The sequence below is a fragment of the Triticum urartu genome, unplaced genomic scaffold, assembly GCF_056163025.1.
Source record: "Triticum urartu cultivar PI428250 unplaced genomic scaffold, HENAU_Tu73 scaffold2, whole genome shotgun sequence".
NCBI lineage: Eukaryota > Viridiplantae > Streptophyta > Magnoliopsida > Poales > Poaceae > Triticum > Triticum urartu.
The window spans coordinates 518062-537700 of NW_028260368.1; the positions used below are offsets into that span (position 1 = coordinate 518062).

Here is a 19639-nt window from a genome sequence, read left to right on the forward strand (position 1 = left end):
GGTTGGTTTACAGGGACAACTTTTGTAACTTCTTGGTATACCCATGGATTGGCTAGTTCCTATTTGGAAGGTTGTAATTTCTTAACCGCAGCAGTTTCTACCCCTGCCAATAGTTTAGCACACTCTTTGTTGCTACTATGGGGGCCCGAAGCACAAGGAGATTTTACTCGTTGGTGTCAATTAGGCGGTCTATGGACTTTTGTAGCTCTCCACGGGGCTTTTGCACTAATAGGTTTCATGTTACGCCAATTTGAACTTGCTCGGTCTGTTCAATTGCGGCCTTATAATGCAATCTCATTCTCTGGTCCAATTGCTGTTTTTGTTTCTGTATTCCTTATTTATCCACTGGGGCAATCTGGTTGGTTCTTTGCGCCGAGTTTTGGCGTAGCAGCGATATTTCGATTCATCCTTTTCTTCCAAGGATTTCATAATTGGACGTTGAACCCATTTCATATGATGGGAGTTGCCGGAGTATTAGGTGCGGCTCTGCTATGCGCTATTCATGGAGCGACCGTAGAAAACACTCTATTTGAGGACGGTGATGGTGCAAATACCTTCCGTGCTTTTAACCCAACTCAAGCTGAAGAAACTTATTCAATGGTCACTGCTAACCGCTTTTGGTCCCAAATCTTTGGTGTTGCTTTTTCCAATAAACGTTGGTTACATTTCTTTATGCTATTTGTACCCGTCACCGGTTTATGGATGAGTGCTATTGGCGTAGTTGGCTTGGCTCTGAACTTACGTGCCTATGACTTTGTTTCCCAGGAAATCCGTGCAGCGGAAGATCCTGAATTTGAGACTTTCTACACCAAAAATATTCTTTTAAACGAGGGTATTCGTGCGTGGATGGCAGCTCAGGATCAGCCTCATGAAAATCTTATATTCCCTGAGGAGGTTCTACCACGTGGAAACGCTCTTTAATGGAACTTTCGTTTTAGCTGGTCGTGACCAAGAAACCACCGGCTTTGCTTGGTGGGCTGGGAATGCCAGACTTATCAATTTGTCCGGTAAACTGCTTGGAGCTCATGTAGCTCATGCCGGATTAATCGTATTCTGGGCCGGAGCAATGAACCTATTTGAAGTGGCCCATTTCGTACCAGAAAAGCCCATGTATGAACAAGGGTTGATTTTACTTCCACACTTAGCTACTCTAGGTTGGGGAGTAGGGCCAGGGGGGGAAGTTCTAGATACTTTTCCGTACTTTGTATCTGGCGTACTTCACCTAATTTCCTCCGCAGTCTTAGGCTTCGGTGGCATTTATCACGCGCTTCTGGGACCCGAGACTCTTGAGGAATCTTTTCCATTCTTTGGTTATGTCTGGAAAGATAGAAATAAAATGACTACAATTTTGGGTATTCACTTAATTTTGTTAGGTCTAGGTGCTTTTCTTCTAGTACTCAAGGCTCTTTATTTTGGCGGTGTATATGATACCTGGGCCCCTGGGGGGGGAGATGTAAGAAAAATTACCAATTTGACCCTTAGTCCCAGTGTTATATTTGGTTATTTACTAAAATCTCCTTTTGGTGGAGAAGGGTGGATTGTTAGTGTAGATGATTTAGAAGATATAATTGGTGGGCATGTATGGTTGGGTTTTATTTGTGTATTTGGCGGAATTTGGCATATTTTAACCAAACCCTTCGCATGGGCTCGCCGTGCATTTGTATGGTCTGGAGAAGCTTACTTGTCTTATAGTTTAGCTGCTTTATCTGTCTTTGGTTTTATCGCTTGTTGTTTTGTATGGTTCAATAATACAGCTTATCCGAGTGAGTTTTATGGACCCACCGGGCCAGAAGCTTCTCAAGCTCAAGCATTTACTTTTCTAGTTAGAGACCAGCGTCTTGGAGCTAATGTGGGATCCGCTCAAGGACCCACAGGTTTAGGTAAATATCTAATGCGTTCCCCAACTGGGGAGGTTATCTTTGGAGGGGAAACTATGCGTTTTTGGGACCTTCGTGCTCCATGGTTAGAACCTCTAAGGGGCCCCAACGGTTTGGACTTGAGTAGGTTGAAAAAAGACATACAACCTTGGCAAGAACGACGCTCAGCAGAATATATGACCCACGCTCCTTTAGGCTCTTTAAATTCCGTGGGTGGCGTAGCTACCGAGATCAATGCAGTTAATTATGTCTCTCCTAGAAGTTGGTTATCAACTTCTCATTTTGTTCTAGGATTCTTCTTTTTTGTGGGCCATTTATGGCATGCAGGAAGAGCCCGAGCTGCTGCAGCAGGTTTTGAAAAGGGAATCGATCGTGATTTGGAACCTGTTCTTTACATGAACCCTCTTAACTAAGATTTTCTTATTTATACCTGTTCTACTTTTTTTCTGTTCTGGCTCGGTTATTCCATCTAGCCGAGCCATTCATTCCTTTTTATGAAAGAAAGATAAGGGACAGAAAAAAAAAATAAATAAAAATGAAAGAAACAAACGTATTCAATAAGCAAAAGGAGAGAGAGGGATTCGAACCCTCGATAGTTCCTAGAACTATACCGGTTTTCAAGACCGGAGCTATCAACCACTCAGCCATCTCTCCACAGCCTAATCCTTATTTTACTCCTACAAATAGAACATAGCCATATAAAAAATAAAAAGATTTATTAGCCTCTAGAAAGATATCAGATACAAGTTCCTTTTCGATATATCTCTGTATACTGTATACACGGATACAGGATCCGCTATACCCGCTTGTGAAATAAAGAGTAAATAATCTCTTCTCACCCCCATATCCAAATAAAAAAGCGGTTTAAGTAATAAATTTGAATTAAAGAGAAGAATCAATGGATTCATGATTAAACCCCTCCTACTTCTTGTATTTTTTTACAATTTTGGTTTAAGTGAGGGATCAAATATGTAGTCAACTTTATTTGATGGTAGCTTGGAGGATTAGAAATATGACTATTGCTTTCCAATTAGCTGTTTTTGCATTAATTGCGACTTCCTCAGTCTTAGTAATTAGTGTACCCCTTGTATTTGCTTCTCCTGATGGTTGGTCAAATAATAAAAATGTTGTATTTTCCGGTACATCATTATGGATTGGACTAGTCTTTCTCGTAGCTATTCTGAATTCTCTCATTTCTTAAATGAAATTTGGTTAATATTTATTAACCCCATAAAAAAGAAATAATAAAGGCCATTTCTTCTAAAAAATTAGAATAGTGAGACGTATTAAAACGCAATTTGCGTTCCGAATTGCTAGCTCTTCTCTTTCAGTATTATGAAATTCCATTCCCATTAGAATATTCATTGACAGATAATAAAAAAAGGAAAACTCTAATATAATAGAAAATGAAATGAAACGGTCGACCCAGACATAGAAGGTCGACCCAGGCGGATATACGCTATAAAATATATACCGTAGCGAGCGTAGTTCAATGGTAAAATATCTCCTTGCCAAGGAGAAGATACGGGTTCGATTCCCGCCGCTCGCCCGCTTAATTTATCAAAGTACTATGATAAAAAGTTTAGTCTAGTTAACTGTTTAACTACTTATATTAAATTAAGTATTAATTAGGTGTTAGTCTAGTGCCGTATCCCTTACTATCTTACCCTTCCTTTGCATCCCACTCAAAAAAAGAGGGCGCTCCAGAGGCAGAAATAGAACTCGCCAACAGAGCTCCAAAAATTGGGTATTAACTGAGACAAACAACGGGCAAACTTTTTTTAAAGGGAAGGGAGAGGTAGACTGTCCCTTTCGTTTCATTTTTATTTTCTGCAGGGTAGGGAGAGGCCTTGCGCCTTCTTTTTTTGAAGGCAAGTGACTTCGCAAACTGCTCAATTTTGCCCTCTAGGGCCGGGAACTAATGAATAAAAAAGGGTTGGATACGCCCCTCTACCATACATATCTAGAGAAATAGAATAGTCCTTTTATACAGACTGCTAAGTGCGGAGACGGGAATCGAACCCGTGACCTCAAGGTTATGAGCCTCGTGAGCTACCAAACTGCTCTACTCCGCTCTGGAGTACCAGAAACTGGTGGACAAAAAAGGCTTGAATACAAGCCTCTAACATGTCTAGACAAATAGAATACTCCTTTTATACAGAATGGAGCGGGTAGCGGGAATCGAACCCGCATCGTTAGCTTGGAAGGCTAGGGGTTATAGTCGACGTTGGTTGATTATTTTTAACGTCTCTAATTCAAAACCGAACATGAAATTTTGATTTCATTCGGCTCCTTTATGGATATTCTCACCACTTAACATCTATGTCAGCTTTTCTATTTGAATGGAACCAAAGCTCTCCGCTTTCTAGATGATCCTTATAGAGTAGGAGATAGAAATTCTATCTAAATTCATCTAATCTACTTACTTCGTTCCCTAATTTCATTCAAGAGATCCTGAGGAAAAGAATTGGGTTTCCACCGAGCTGAAACAATATGCGGATGGTTCTAGTAAACCAAAACTATCGTTTTTTAGCTATTTGGCTTCCTTATTCCTTATTTTAAGAAGATTTAGTTACGATTGGAAATCAACTTTTTTGTATCTTCATCCATAGATCCTTTACTCATATTTTCAAAATTGGAATACTTAATCCAATGCAAAATTATGCTTCGCGACTCTGTACTCATAATCCTATTTTTATTTTGGATGCAATTTAAATTAGTCTTTGGATACAAATCGCCAGAATGTATATTCTTCCTCAATATGCTATTGAGAGGAAAAGGATTTAATCCTTTATAAGAACTAAAGTTTTCATCGGAATATAAAAATAAAAAACTTAAGGATGCCTTAAGTATATCATTTCAAATTCAGTTATTAATAGAACGAATCACACTTTTACCACTAAACTATACCCGCTACATTGTAGATTATGGTATAAATGGTACCCTTTGTCAAGGATAGCCATTTGACAAGAAGGCTAATTCCCCCTTATTGAATCAGATGGAGAAGGTTCATGACACTGAGCCGTTGGTACTTCTACTTCGATCGCTCGCCTTTACTTTAGGATTTAGATAGCCCCTCTGGTCTGTAAAAAAAATCTTTTCTTACCATGCTAATAGCGCCTGAACCAAATGTATTTATTTTGATTAGGATCCTATTCTACGGTTACGACTACAATAATAATTATTTACTTTGCAAGGAACGTAAGTGTGTCAGACTGCTAAATTGTTTTATTATTCCTACAATATAAACTAGGGGATATAGGGGGTAACACTGTCCCTATAAATTCCTTTTTTCCTTTTCTTTTTTGTCCAGAATTGAACAAAAAAGAAATTATGGAAGATGTTTTCTTCCCCCATTAAGTCCGAGCCATAGAGTAAGAGTGAGATGAGTTTTCCAAATTCATCATAGACTTTCCCTATGGCTTGATAGAAGTAAGCAGCAAAGAGTCGTAACTTAAAGAAAAAAACGGACAGGGCCGACAGATTTACCTGATGTAAAGAAGATCCTAAAAGTCTCTGATTAGTCGACTCTCTCCATTTAACACTTTCCTCTCTCTCCTTTTTTCCACTGACTCAATTCTAGTTTATTAGATTCTTGTTTAAAAGAATGCAAAAAGTTCAATAGAACTAAGAACACATAAAAAATAGCATAGAGGATCAAGGCCATTACCAAAAGTTCCTCCCAAGGATCCTATATCCTATTGGGTATCTGTTCCCCGCCTTTTCCCGCTAGGATCGGAAATCTTATATTTTCCATATCCATATACCGTTGAATCCTTGGGGTTCCAGAATCCGCCTATTTTACTAGTCTTCGGAAACGGAAAACCCTGAACCAAGAAGAGTTGGATATGTTATGTAGGGTATGTTTTTTTTTATTAATTTTATTTTGAGCTCTCAAGATATCGATATATACATATACAATCTCTACATAATGTCTCTCTCTCTATCTCTATATATTATATATATAATATGTACATTATGCAGTAGACCCATAATGGGAAATCCAAGTGGCTAATTTTTGAATTAAATAAAAAGCCCTTTTAACTCAGTGGTAGAGTAATGCCATGGTAAGGCATAAGTCATCGGTTCAAATCCGATAAAGGGCTTTTTAAATTAGTGGTAGAGTAATCTCGTGCTAAGACGTAAGTCGTTGGTTCGAATCTGATAGAGTACTTTTCTACTAAATTGATTCACTTTTTTTCTTTGTTTTTGAAACTTTCTCTATATTTTTAGAGAATTTTATGACTTAGTGCGGGATGGATGCATTTTTGGTATGAACACTAAATGAAGCACGGAGAATTAATCTATAACGATCAACTAAAAAAAATCCTAGATGAAAACATAACAGAAAAGTTGGAAAAACTCTTTGCTTTGGATCTATTTATACTTTTCGAGTATATTGACAATTCCAAAAAACTGCTCATACTATGATTATAGTATAATCACGAGCGGTTGTATATGGCCCTATCGTCTAGTGATGCCCCTATCGTCTAGTGGTTCAGGACATCTCTCTTTCAAGGAGGCAGCGGGGATTCGACTTCCCCTGGGGGTAGGGAGTATTATGAAAGGAGGTTAATCATAGATTAGCAAAAACCCTAGAATAAATTCTTCCTGGGTCGATGCCCGAGTGGTTAATGGGGACGGACTGTAAATTCGTTGACAATGTCTACGCTGGTTCAAATCCAGCTCGGCCCAAACCAAAAATCTAGGGCTTCGTGAGTATGAACTAAATCCTTTTGTTTTTCTTCCATAAAATAAAATGTCTGATCTATAGAAATAAAAGATAAAGAAAAAAGGGAAATTTTTTTTTCTAATCCATATCTCTCTCATTCCTTTCTTACAAACAAAAGAGTTTTTCTTATTGAAGGCTGGATTATTATCCATTTTTAGTGATAAAAAATCACGACATACTAGTTATGTCACTCTCACTATACCCACGTATAATATAATATGTGGGTATGTAGTATATGATTCGTCTATTTCTTAGAGTACGAAAGACGAATCGAATCTTCTTATGGTTCTATTTAAGAATGGGTATGCCATACACCCCGCGGGGATTGTAGTTCAATTGGTCAGAGCACCGCCCTGTCAAGGCGGAAGCTGCGGGTTCGAGCCCCGTCAGTCCCGAACTAGGGTTCAATGAATGGAGAAATTGATATTTCCTTTTTCCATGAAAAAAAGGGGCAGGGAGCAAGATCAAATACCCACAGGGCACCCTTACTTCACTTTTTTATTTTGCATCTCTCATTAAAGAGGGAGGGAGGGCATATAGGAATTTTTTTTTCACTACTCCCAATCGATAAAGAAAGACACACATACGATATGTGGATTAGTAGAATTTAGGATATTATATTACTCTATCTTTCTTTATGATGATACCATCCTCATCTTAATTTCCTATTCCACTCTTATGGAATAGAGTACCGGTATTTTACCGGAATCCATACATAAATCGTATTCCCTTTTTATTTCAGACCTCTTTTCCCCATCTCACTTCTACTGCTTATTTGGATGTCTATGTGACCCATAGAAAGTGAAAGTTGGTCATATAATACATACATAATTGTATGTATAACTATAAGAAAAAGGAAGGGAAATTGTATAAGATTAAGAAAGTATAAGATTAAGAAAGCTCGTGGGTTAGAGATATAGAAAAGAAAAAGTAGAAAAGGATTAAAAAAGAGGGAATTCCTAATCCAATCAAAAAACCCATTTTGGTCTTAGTGTGGATAGAGGATCTTCCTATGTTATACTATATAACTCTCATCCGTGAAATATAACTCTCATCCATGAATTGATTTGATAGATCCGATATTCATAATATTGAATTGATTCAGTATTATCAGAATGCAAGCCCTACCCTTGAATTTACAAGATACCCCTTTTTCCTCTCCATGGGATTACATCCCGAGTTATTGTGAAAATAAAAAATAAAGAGGTTATGGAAGTCAATATTCTCGCATTTATTGCTACTGCACTGTTCATTCTAGTTCCTACTTCTTTTTTACTTATTATTTATGTAAAAACAGTCAGCCAAAATAATTAATTGGAATTCCAATTAATCATTGAAGAAATTAAAAAGGGATTAAATAAAAAAAATCCAAGTCTTAAATGAAAGGATCTGGTTGGAATCTTAAAGTGTGGTAGAAAGAACTACATATAGTTTTTTCTACGACACTTTAGATTCTTTCTATTATATTATCTTTGAATCTACATAGAATAGATTAGTAGATTGAAATAGTTAAGTAGTCTAATTCAATTTCTTTTTTCATTGCATCCACTTAATTTCAATCAGGTCAAAATAAAAAAATCTAAGACAATTCTTGACCAAAGAATCCATGGAAGGAAAGAAAAATAATATGAAGAATAGACTATAGTAAAAAGTAAAAGGAAATGGAAAATGTGTGATATGCCGTGAATAGTTCCGTGGAAGAAAGTCTAATTTTCTTATGTATAGAACTTTTTTTAACCATTCGTCATTTCTAGTAGAAATTCTGAATTGGTATAATGGCTCTTTCTTACATTACAACTTACAATACAAGAGTTTCTTACAGGAGTGAAACAAAACTAAAGAAAAAGATTAAAGAATAACGTTTGACAAAATGATTAATGCAAAATGATCCATTAAAGAAAAGAATTGATACAACAATTTGATTACTTAATCAATTAGTAGTATCCCTAGAGTCCACTCCTTCCCCATACTACTAGTGAAAGAGAAAATGTAAAGACTACCATTAAAGCAGCCCAAGCGAGACTTACTATATCCATCTAAATTATGTCTCCTATTTCTATGAAGGGATTATTCTACTATTGATCAATAATCATAGTGGAATCAAGGGTACAGAGTCAAAAAGGGATTCCGCCCTAAGGCCATGGATCAATCAGTTCAAGGAATTTACTCCTAACAAATTCTTATAGGAATTCTGGTAGAATTAGAGAGCATTAAAAATACGAGATACTATAGCCCTTTTTTCCTTAAAAAAGAAAGAGTACGGGAATGATGTCCTGAATAGAAGAAGCGGGAATAGGAAGATTTTTTATTCCTTTTGTTACTCTTTTTTTTTTTTTTAAGCAAAGGACGCCCGAATATACCATAAAATTATCGATAGATAAATATTTATTGGATACCTACCTTACCTAATGTTTATTTTTGACCTAAACCCTGCAGCCTTGCTTTGTATCATTCTATGAAAGAATGAAGAGATTTTATCCATAATACAACTCCTAAATTGATTTTTGATCGACCTATTTAATCTGATTCTCGTTAGAATTAAGTAGTCCTTACTTTAGTGTATGTAGGTAACATAAGATGTACGATAAAAAAATGTATAATAATTAGTAAGTCTTGATATTCTTTCGTGGAGTCCCTTCTTGAATCTTAGATTGAAAAAAAAAAAGAATGCCCCTTAGGGACCTTTCTTTGGATACCAAGATTTCTGACATCTTATCCTCGTATTTTAAAATTATCAAATCGAATCTCAATTAAGAACCAATTCAAATTCATATAATAAAAGAATAAGGAAACACTACCTCACCCCTATTGATAACCATTTTGGCCACTACCGTCAAAACAAACCCTAACCCTAGTTTGAGGATAGAACTATGGTATGGTTTCTCTAAACCCAGTATCGGCAGGCCCAGTTACTCTCTTGCCCGAACTTATGCGAAGTAAAAATTTATCGAATTCGATCAGCACTATAAAAAAAACCTAAGTATTTTATTGATCAGGCGGCACCCAGATTTGAACTGGGGATAAAGGATTTGCAGTCCCCTGCCTTACCGCTTGGCCATGCCGCCAAAAAATCCGATCAAAAATCTAGAAAACAGCAAGTATTCATCCACGTTTTCTTACGAAAAGCCCCTTTTATTTTGAATATAATTCTACTTACTTTTTTCCAATCTTTTTCAAAAAATCTATTCCTGCTTTTTTTGATCCAGTTTCTATTATTCTCCTCGATAGATTCTATCTTAAAACATACATTGTTAACACAATAAAACTTCCCATTTCTTTCTATTGAGATGAAAAAGAAGAAAAAGTGGATTTCTATTCACAGGCTGCAAAATTCAGAATAAATTGGAACCGTTAACTAGAATTCTCTTTTTTTTATTGCAGTAGTGAACTACTCTTAAATCGGTATTATCTCCCCCCCCTTCAATGGCATAATAAAATATTATGGCTTTATGCTTAATCCGTGTATAGGTAAACTTTAGGTCCGAACAGCATTATTATCCAAAGATCCCCTTTATGTACATATCTCTATGGGGAATCATGCTTTAATTTTTCAAAGTATTAAATTAAATATCTTGAATAAAAAAAGGAAATTTGCTCTGATATAGAGTATAACCTGACTATCTTGGCGTACCCAAGTGAAATTACGATAAAAGAAAAGCATGGATATGGGGAGAGGTGGATAACTAGATTGGCATGTACTTAAAAAAGGGACTTACTTTATTTTAGAATTCCACAATGAAATACTGAATTTTCTAGCAATTATACTACTCCGATCCGAAATAAAAAAGAACCCTCAAATTATTTTGAGAAATTAAAGTAAGCACGCTATTCTAAATCGAAGTAAAGTCAAACTTTCTAGTATATTATATTACGGCTTTATTACATTCATAGAAAGGAGATAAAATGAGAAATCTTTGCCATCCAATCTGATTAGAATATCATAACATAAAGTATAAGTGGCAGAATTTTTTTTGTAGGAATGTTTTATCAATTCATTTTCATTTCATTTGTACCCCTGGCAAACTCGAACTTTCGTCCAAATGGTCTCTATTCATATGTATGAAATACATATATGAAATACGTATGTGGAGTTCCCTAGAATTTCATGTGATTCAGTAAACAGAATATAGATTCCATGATTGCTAGATCGATCCATAGGGATTGATGAAGAGTGAGCTGATAATGGAATTTTTCTTTGATAAACAGGAAACTTAAGATTAAGATGCTCCGGAATGGAAACGAGGGAATGTCCACAATACCCGGATTTAGTCAGATCCAATTCGAGGGATTTTGTAGGTTCATTAATCAAGCCTTGGCAGAAGAACTTGACAAGTTTCCAACAATTAAAGATCCAGATCACGAAATTGCATTTCAATTATTTGCGAAAGGATATCAACTGCTAGAACCCTCGATAAAAGAAAGAGATGCTGTGTATGAATCACTCACCTATTCTTCCGAATTATATGTATCTGCGAGATTAATTTTTGGTTTCGATGTGCAAAAGCAAACCATTTCTATCGGAAACATTCCTATAATGAATTCCTTAGGAACCTTTATTATAAATGGAATATACCGAATTGTGATCAATCAAATATTGCTAAGTCCTGGTATTTACTACCGCTCGGAATTAGATCATAAGGGAATTTCTATCTACACTGGCACTATAATATCAGATTGGGGGGGGAGATCGGAATTAGCAATTGATAAAAAAGAAAGGATATGGGCTCGCGTGAGTAGAAAACAAAAGATATCTATTCTAGTTCTATCATCAGCTATGGGTTCGAATCTAAGAGAAATTCTGGATAATGTTTCCTACCCTGAAATTTTCTTGTCTTTCCCGAATGCTAAAGAGAAGAAGAGGATTGAGTCAAAAGAAAAAGCTATTTTGGAGTTTTATCAACAATTTGCTTGTGTAGGTGGGGACCTGGTATTTTCGGAGTCCTTATGCGAGGAATTACAAAAGAAATTTTTTCAACAAAAATGTGAATTAGGAAGGATTGGTCGACGAAATATGAATCGGAGACTTAATCTTGATATTCCTCAGAACAATACATTCTTGTTACCACGAGATGTATTGGCCGCTACGGATCATTTGATTGGAATGAAATTTGGAACGGGTATACTTGACGATGACGATATGAATCACTTGAAAAATAAACGTATTCGTTCGGTTGCGGATCTGTTACAAGATCAAATTCGGATTGGCTCTTGGTCGTTTACAACATGCAGTTCAAAAAACTATTCGTAGAGTATTCATACGTCAATCGAAACCGACTCCCCAAACTTTGGTAACTCCAACTTCAACTTCAATTTTATTAATAACTACTTATGAGACCTTTTTTGGCACATACCCGTTATCTCAAGTTTTTGATCAAACGAATCCATTGACACAAACTGTTCATGGGCGAAAAGTGAGTTGTTTAGGTCCTGGAGGGTTGACGGGGAGAACCGCAAGTTTTCGGAGCCGAGATATTCATCCGAGTCACTATGGGCGTATTTGTCCAATTGACACGTCTGAAGGAATCAATGTTGGACTTACTGGATCCTTAACAATTCATGCGAGAATTGATCACTTGTGGGGATCCATAGAGAGTCCGTTTTATGAAATATCTGCTGAGAAAGCAAAAGAAAAAAAAGAGAGACAGGTGGTTTATCTATCACCAAATAGAGATGAATATTATATGATAGCAGCAGGAAATTCTTTGTCCTTGAATCAAGGTATTCAGGAAGAACAGGTTGTTCCGGCTAGATACCGTCAAGAATTCTTGACTATTGCATGGGAACAGATTCATGTTAGAAGTATTTTTCCTTTCCAATATTTTTCTATTGGGGGTTCTCTCATTCCTTTTATTGAGCACAATGATGCGAATCGGGCTTTAATGAGTTCTAATATGCAGCGCCAAGCAGTTCCGCTTTCTCGGTCCGAGAAATGCATTGTTGGAACTGGATTGGAACGCCAAACAGCTCTAGATTCGAGGGTTTCCATTATAGCCGAACGCGAGGGAAAGATCATTTCTACTGATAGTCATAAGATACTTTTATCAAGTAGTGGGAAGACTATAAGTATTCCTTTAGTTAACCACCGTCGCTCTAACAAAAATACTTGTATGCACCAAAAACCCCGGGTTCCACGGGGTAAATCCATTAAAAAAGGACAAATTTTAGCAGAAGGAGCTGCTACAATTGGGGGCGAACTTGCTTTAGGAAAAAACGTATTAGTAGCTTATATGCCATGGGAAGGTTACAATTTTGAAGACGCAGTACTAATTAGCGAACGTTTGGTATATGAAGATATTTATACCTCTTTTCACATCCGGAAATATGAAATTCAGACGGATACGACAAGCCAGGGCTCCGCTGAAAAAATCACTAAAGAAATACCACATCTAGAAGAACATTTACTCCGCAATTTGGACAGAAATGGAGTTGTTAGGTTGGGATCCTGGGTAGAAACTGGTGATATTTTAGTAGGTAAATTAACGCCTCAGATAGCGAGCGAATCATCTTATATCGCGGAAGCTGGATTATTACGGGCCATATTTGGCCTTGAGGTTTCCACTTCAAAAGAAACTTCTCTGAAATTACCTATAGGTGGAAGAGGGCGCGTTATCGATGTGAAATGGATCCAAAGGGACCCGCTCGACATAATGGTTCGTGTATATATTTTACAGAAACGTGAAATCAAAGTTGGGGATAAAGTAGCCGGAAGACATGGGAATAAAGGGATCATTTCCAAAATTTTGCCTAGGCAAGATATGCCCTATTTGCAAGATGGAACACCCGTTGATATGGTCTTCAATCCCTTAGGAGTACCCTCCCGAATGAATGTGGGACAAATATTTGAAAGCTCGCTCGGATTAGCGGGGGATCTGCTAAAGAAACATTATAGAATAGCACCCTTTGATGAGAGATATGAGCAAGAGGCTTCAAGAAAACTTGTGTTTTCAGAATTATATGAAGCCAGTAAAGAAACAAAAAATCCATGGGTATTTGAACCCGAGTACCCGGGAAAAAGCAGAATATTTGATGGAAGAACAGGCGACCCCTTTGAGCAACCTGTTCTAATAGGGAAGTCCTATATCTTAAAATTAATTCATCAAGTTGATGAGAAAATTCATGGGCGTTCTACTGGGCCCTACTCACTTGTTACACAACAACCGGTTAGAGGAAGAGCCAAGCAAGGGGGACAACGAGTAGGAGAAATGGAAGTTTGGGCTTTAGAAGGATTTGGTGTTGCTCATATTTTACAAGAGATACTTACTTATAAATCTGACCATCTTATAGCTCGCCAAGAAATACTTAATGCTACGATCTGGGGAAAAAGAATACCTAATCATGAGGATCCTCCAGAATCTTTTCGAGTGCTCGTTCGAGAACTACGATCTTTGGCTCTAGAACTGAATCATTTCCTTGTATCTGAAAAGAACTTCCAGGTTAATAGGGAGGAAGTTTGATCGGAATAAATATAAATTCTTTTCTTATTTCTATTTTATGATTGACCAATATAAACATCAACAACTTCAAATTGGACTCGTTTCCCCTCAACAAATAAAGGCTTGGGCTAACAAAAACCTACCTAATGGAGAAGTCGTTGGCGAAGTCACAAGGCCCTCTACTTTTCATTATAAAACCGATAAACCAGAAAAAGATGGATTGTTTTGCGAAAGAATCTTTGGACCCATAAAAAGCGGGATTTGCGCTTGTGGCAATTCTCGAGCGAGCGGAGCTGAAAACGAAGACGAAAGATTTTGCCAAAAATGCGGGGTCGAATTTGTGGATTCTCGGATACGAAGATATCAAATGGGATACATCAAACTCGCATGTCCCGTGACTCATGTGTGGTATTTGAAAGGTCTTCCTAGTTATATCGCGAATCTTTTAGATAAACCTCTTAAGAAGTTGGAGGGCCTAGTATACGGCGATTTCTCTTTTGCTAGGCCCAGCACTAAAAAACCCACTTTTTTACGATTACGAGGTTTATTCGAAGAGGAAATTGCATCCTGTAACCACAGCATTTCTCCCTTTTTTTCTACCCCAGGCTTTGCAACATTTCGAAATCGGGAAATTGCGACAGGAGCAGGTGCTATTAGAGAACAATTAGCAGATTTGGATTTGCGAATTATTATAGAGAATTCTTTGGTCGAATGGAAGGAATTAGAAGACGAGGGGTATAGTGGAGATGAGTGGGAAGATAGAAAAAGACGAATAAGAAAAGTTTTTTTGATTAGACGCATGCAATTGGCGAAACATTTTATTCAAACAAATGTAGAACCAGAATGGATGGTTTTGTGCTTATTACCGGTTCTTCCTCCCGAATTGAGACCTATTGTTTATAGGTCTGGAGATAAAGTAGTGACTTCAGACATTAATGAACTTTATAAGAGAGTTATCCGTCGGAACAACAATCTTGCCTATCTATTAAAAAGAAGTGAATTAGCGCCAGCAGATTTAGTAATGTGCCAGGAAAAATTGGTACAAGAAGCCGTGGATACACTTCTTGATAGTGGGTCCCGCGGGCAACCGACGAGGGATGGTCACAATAAAGTATACAAATCACTTTCAGATGTAATTGAAGGTAAAGAGGGAAGGTTTCGCGAGACTCTGCTTGGGAAACGGGTCGATTACTCGGGGCGTTCTGTCATTGTTGTGGGTCCTTCGCTTTCATTACATCAATGTGGATTACCTCTAGAGATAGCAATAAAGCTTTTTCAGCTATTTGTAATTCGCGATTTAATCACGAAACGCGCCACTTCTAATGTAAGGATTGCTAAAAGGAAAATTTGGGAAAAAGAACCCATTGTATGGGAAATACTTCAAGAAGTTATGCGGGGACATCCTGTACTGTTAAATAGAGCACCTACCCTGCATAGATTAGGCATACAGGCCTTTCAACCCACTTTAGTAGAGGGGCGTACTATTTCTTTACACCCATTAGTGTGTAAGGGTTTCAATGCGGACTTTGATGGAGATCAAATGGCTGTTCATCTACCTTTATCCTTGGAAGCTCAGGCAGAAGCCCGTTTACTTATGTTTTCTCATATGAATCTCTTATCTCCCGCTATTGGGGATCCTATTTGCGTACCAACCCAAGACATGCTTATCGGGCTTTATGTATTAACGATTGGAAAGCGTCGAGGTATTTGTGCAAATAGATATAATAGTTGCAGAAACTACCCAAATCTAAAAGTAAATTACAATAATAATAATAATTTTAAATATAGGAAAGATAAAGAACCCCATTTTTCTAGTTCTTATGATGCACTGGGAGCTTATAGACAAAAACTAATCAGTTTAGATAGTCCCTTGTGGCTACGATGGAACCTGGATCAACGCGTCATTGGGTCAAGAGAAGTTCCGATTGAAGTTCAATATGAATCTTTGGGGACTTATCATGAGATTTATGCCCACTATCTAATAATGGGAAATAGAAAAAAAGAAATTCGTTCGATATACATTCGAACCACTCTTGGTCATATTTCTTTTTATAGAGAAATAGAGGAAGCCATACAAGGATTTAGTCAGGCCTATTCATACACTACCTAAACAAGAAAGTTAGATTCGGCGATGCCCCTCCCCTTTCGGGGGGCATTCCGATTTCCCTAGTATCATCATTATTTGCCACGCGAATCCAGATTGAGATTGAGGCAATTAAGTTAATTAAATTTTCGAATCACTGACTCAGGCCCATTGTCGAATCCTACTCAGCAATTGTCGAATCCTACTCAGCCGAAAAGGGGGTACTTATGTATGGCGGAACGGGCCAATCTGGTCTTTCATAATAAAGAGATAGACGGAACTGGTATGAAACGACTTATTAGCAGATTAATAGATCATTTTGGAATGGGATATACATCCCATATACTGGATCAACTAAAGACTCTGGGCTTCCATCAAGCCACTACTACATCGATTTCGTTAGGAATCGAGGATCTTTTAACAATACCCTCTAAGGGATGGTTAGTCCAAGACGCGGAACAACAGAGTTTTCTTTTGGAGAAACACTATTATTATGGGGCTGTACACGCGGTAGAAAAATTACGCCAATCTGTTGAGATATGGTATGCGACAAGTGAATATTTGAAACAAGAAATGAATTCAAATTTTCGGATAACGGATCCTTCTAATCCAGTCTATCTAATGTCTTTTTCAGGAGCCAGAGGAAATGCATCTCAAGTACACCAATTAGTAGGTATGAGAGGATTAATGTCGGACCCTCAAGGACAAATGATTGATTTACCTATTCAAAGCAATTTACGCGAGGGACTTTCTTTGACAGAATATATAATTTCCTGCTATGGAGCCCGCAAAGGGGTTGTAGATACTGCTGTGCGAACAGCAGATGCTGGATATCTTACACGTAGACTTGTTGAAGTAGTTCAACATATTATTGTGCGTAGAAGAGATTGTGGTACTATCCGAGGTATTTCTGTAAGTCCTCAAAATGGGATGACGGAAAAACTTTTTGTCCAAACACTAATTGGTCGTGTATTAGCAGACGATATATATATCGGTTCACGATGCATTGCCGCGCGAAATCAAGATATTGGAATTGGATTAGTCAATCGATTCATAACTGCCTTTCGAGCACAACCATTTCGAGCACAACCAATATATATTAGAACCCCCTTTACTTGCCGAAGCACTTCTTGGATCTGTCAATTATGCTATGGCCGGAGTCCTACTCATAGTGATCTGGTCGAATTGGGAGAAGCCGTAGGTATTATTGCAGGTCAATCAATTGGGGAGCCAGGGACTCAACTAACATTAAGAACTTTTCATACTGGCGGAGTATTCACAGGGGGTACTGCCGACCTTGTACGATCCCCTTCGAATGGAAAAATAAAATTCAATGAGAATTTGGTTCACCCCACACGTACCCGTCATGGGCAGCCTGCTTTTCTATGTTATATAGACTTGCATGTAACTATTCAGAGTCAAGATATTCTATATAGTGTGAATATTCCCTCAAAAAGCTTGATTCTAGTGCAAAATGATCAATATGTAAAATCCGAACAAGTAATTGCGGAGATTCGTGCCGGAACGTCCACTTTACATTTTAAAGAAAGGGTACAAAAGCATATTTATTCTGAATCAGACGGCGAAATGCACTGGAGTACTGATGTTTACCATGCGCCCGAATATCAATATGGTAATCTTCGCCGATTACCAAAAACAAGCCATTTATGGATATTGTCAGTAAGTATGTGCAGATCCAGTATAGCGTCTTTTTCACTCCACAAGGATCAAGATCAAATGAATACTTATGGTAAAAAAGATAGGGAAATTCTTGATTATTCAACGTCGGATCGAATCATGTCCAATGGCCATTGGAATTTTATCTATCCTTCTATTTTTCAAGATAATTCAGATTTGTTGGCGAAAAAGCGAAGAAATAGGTTCGTCATTCCATTACAATATCATCAAGAACAAGAGAAAGAACTAATATCCTGTTTTGGGATTTCGATTGAAATCCCCCTTATGGGTGTTTTACGTAGAAATACTATTTTTGCTTATTTTGACGATCCCCGATACAGAAAAGATAAAAAGGGTTCAGGAATTGTTAAATTTAGATATAGGACCCTAGAAGAAGAATATAGGACTCGAGCGGAAGACTCAGAAGAGGAATATGAGACCCTAGAAGACGAATACAGGACCCGAGAGGACGAATATGAATATGAAACCCTAGAAGAATCTAAATATGGAATCCTAGAAGACGAATACGAATATGAAACCCTAGAAGACGAATATGGGAGCCCAGAAAACGAATATGGGAACCCAGAGAACGAATATAGGACTTTAGAGAAAGACTCAGAAGAGGAATATGGGAGCCCAGAGAGCAAATATAGGACCCAAGAGGACGAATATGGAACTCTAGAGGAAGACTCAGAAGACGAATATGGCAGCCCCGGGGAAAGCGCAGAGGAAAAATATGGTACTTTAGAGGAAGACTCAGAAGAAGATTCAGAGGACGAATACGAGAGCCCAGAGGAAGATTCCATCTTAAAAAAAGAGGGTTTGATTGAGCATCGAGGAACAAAAGAATTTAGTCTAAAATACCAAAAAGAAGTAGATCGGTTTTTTTTCATTCTTCAAGAACTTCATATCTTGCCGAGATCTTCATCCCTAAAGATACTTGACAATAGTATTATTGGAGTGAATACACAACTCACAAAAAATACAAGAAGTCGACTAGGCGGACTGGTCCGAGTGAAGAGAAAAAAAAGCCATACGGAACTCAAAATATTTTCCGGAGATATTCATTTTCCTGAAGAGGCGGATAAGATATTAGGTGGCTGTTTGATACCGCCAGAAAGACAAAAAAAAGATTCTAAGGAATCAAAAAAAAGGAAAAATTGGGTCTATGTTCAACGGAAAAAAATTCTCAAGAGCAAGGAAAAGTATTTTGTTTCCGTTCGCCCTACAGTGGCATATGAAATGGACGAAGGAAGAAATTTAGCAACACTTTTCCCGCAGGATCTCTTGCAAGAAGAAAATAATCTCCAAATTCGACTTGTCAATTTTATTTCTCATGAAAATAGCAAGTTAACTCAAAGAATTTATCACACAAATAGTCAATTTGTTAGAACTTGCTTAGTAGTGAATTGGGAACAAGAAGAAAAAGAAAAGGCTGGTGCTTCCCTTGTTGAGGTAAGAGCAAATGATCTTATTCGCGATTTCCTAAGAATTGAGTTAGTCAAGTCCACTATTTCGTATACACGAAAAAGGTATGGTAGGACAAGTGCAGGACCGATTCCCCATAATAGGTTAGATCGCGCCAATATCAATTCTTTTTATTCCAAGGCGAAGATTGAATCACTTAGCCAACATCCAGAAGCTATTGGCACTTTGTTGAATCGAAATAAAGAATACCACTCTTTGATGATTTTGTCGGCATCCAACTGTTCTCGAATTGGTTTATTCAAGAATTCAAAACATCCCAATGCGATAAAAGAATGGAATCCTAGAATTCCTATTCGAGAAATTTTTGGGCCCTTAGGCGCTATTGTAGCTAGTATATCGCATTTTTCTT

The 19639-nt window shown here is 37.5% G+C and overlaps 4 non-coding genes across 4 annotated transcripts; 1 reads left to right on the forward strand and 3 right to left on the reverse strand.

Annotated features, from left to right (window-relative positions):
- Window positions 1-2443: 2443 nt before the first annotated feature.
- On the reverse strand, window positions 2444-2531 carry TRNAS-UGA (transfer RNA serine (anticodon UGA)). Its single transcript has one exon. It is a non-coding gene; the product is annotated as a tRNA-Ser (tRNA).
- Window positions 2532-3878: 1347 nt separating this feature from the next.
- On the reverse strand, window positions 3879-3952 carry TRNAM-CAU (transfer RNA methionine (anticodon CAU)). The gene has a single exon. It is a non-coding gene; the product is annotated as a tRNA-Met (tRNA).
- Window positions 3953-5911: 1959 nt separating this feature from the next.
- On the forward strand, window positions 5912-5983 carry TRNAT-GGU (transfer RNA threonine (anticodon GGU)). Its single transcript has one exon. It is a non-coding gene; the product is annotated as a tRNA-Thr (tRNA).
- A 3620-nt stretch (window positions 5984-9603) lies between these two features.
- On the reverse strand, window positions 9604-9674 carry TRNAC-GCA (transfer RNA cysteine (anticodon GCA)). The gene has a single exon. It is a non-coding gene; the product is annotated as a tRNA-Cys (tRNA).
- Window positions 9675-19639: the final 9965 nt, after the last annotated feature.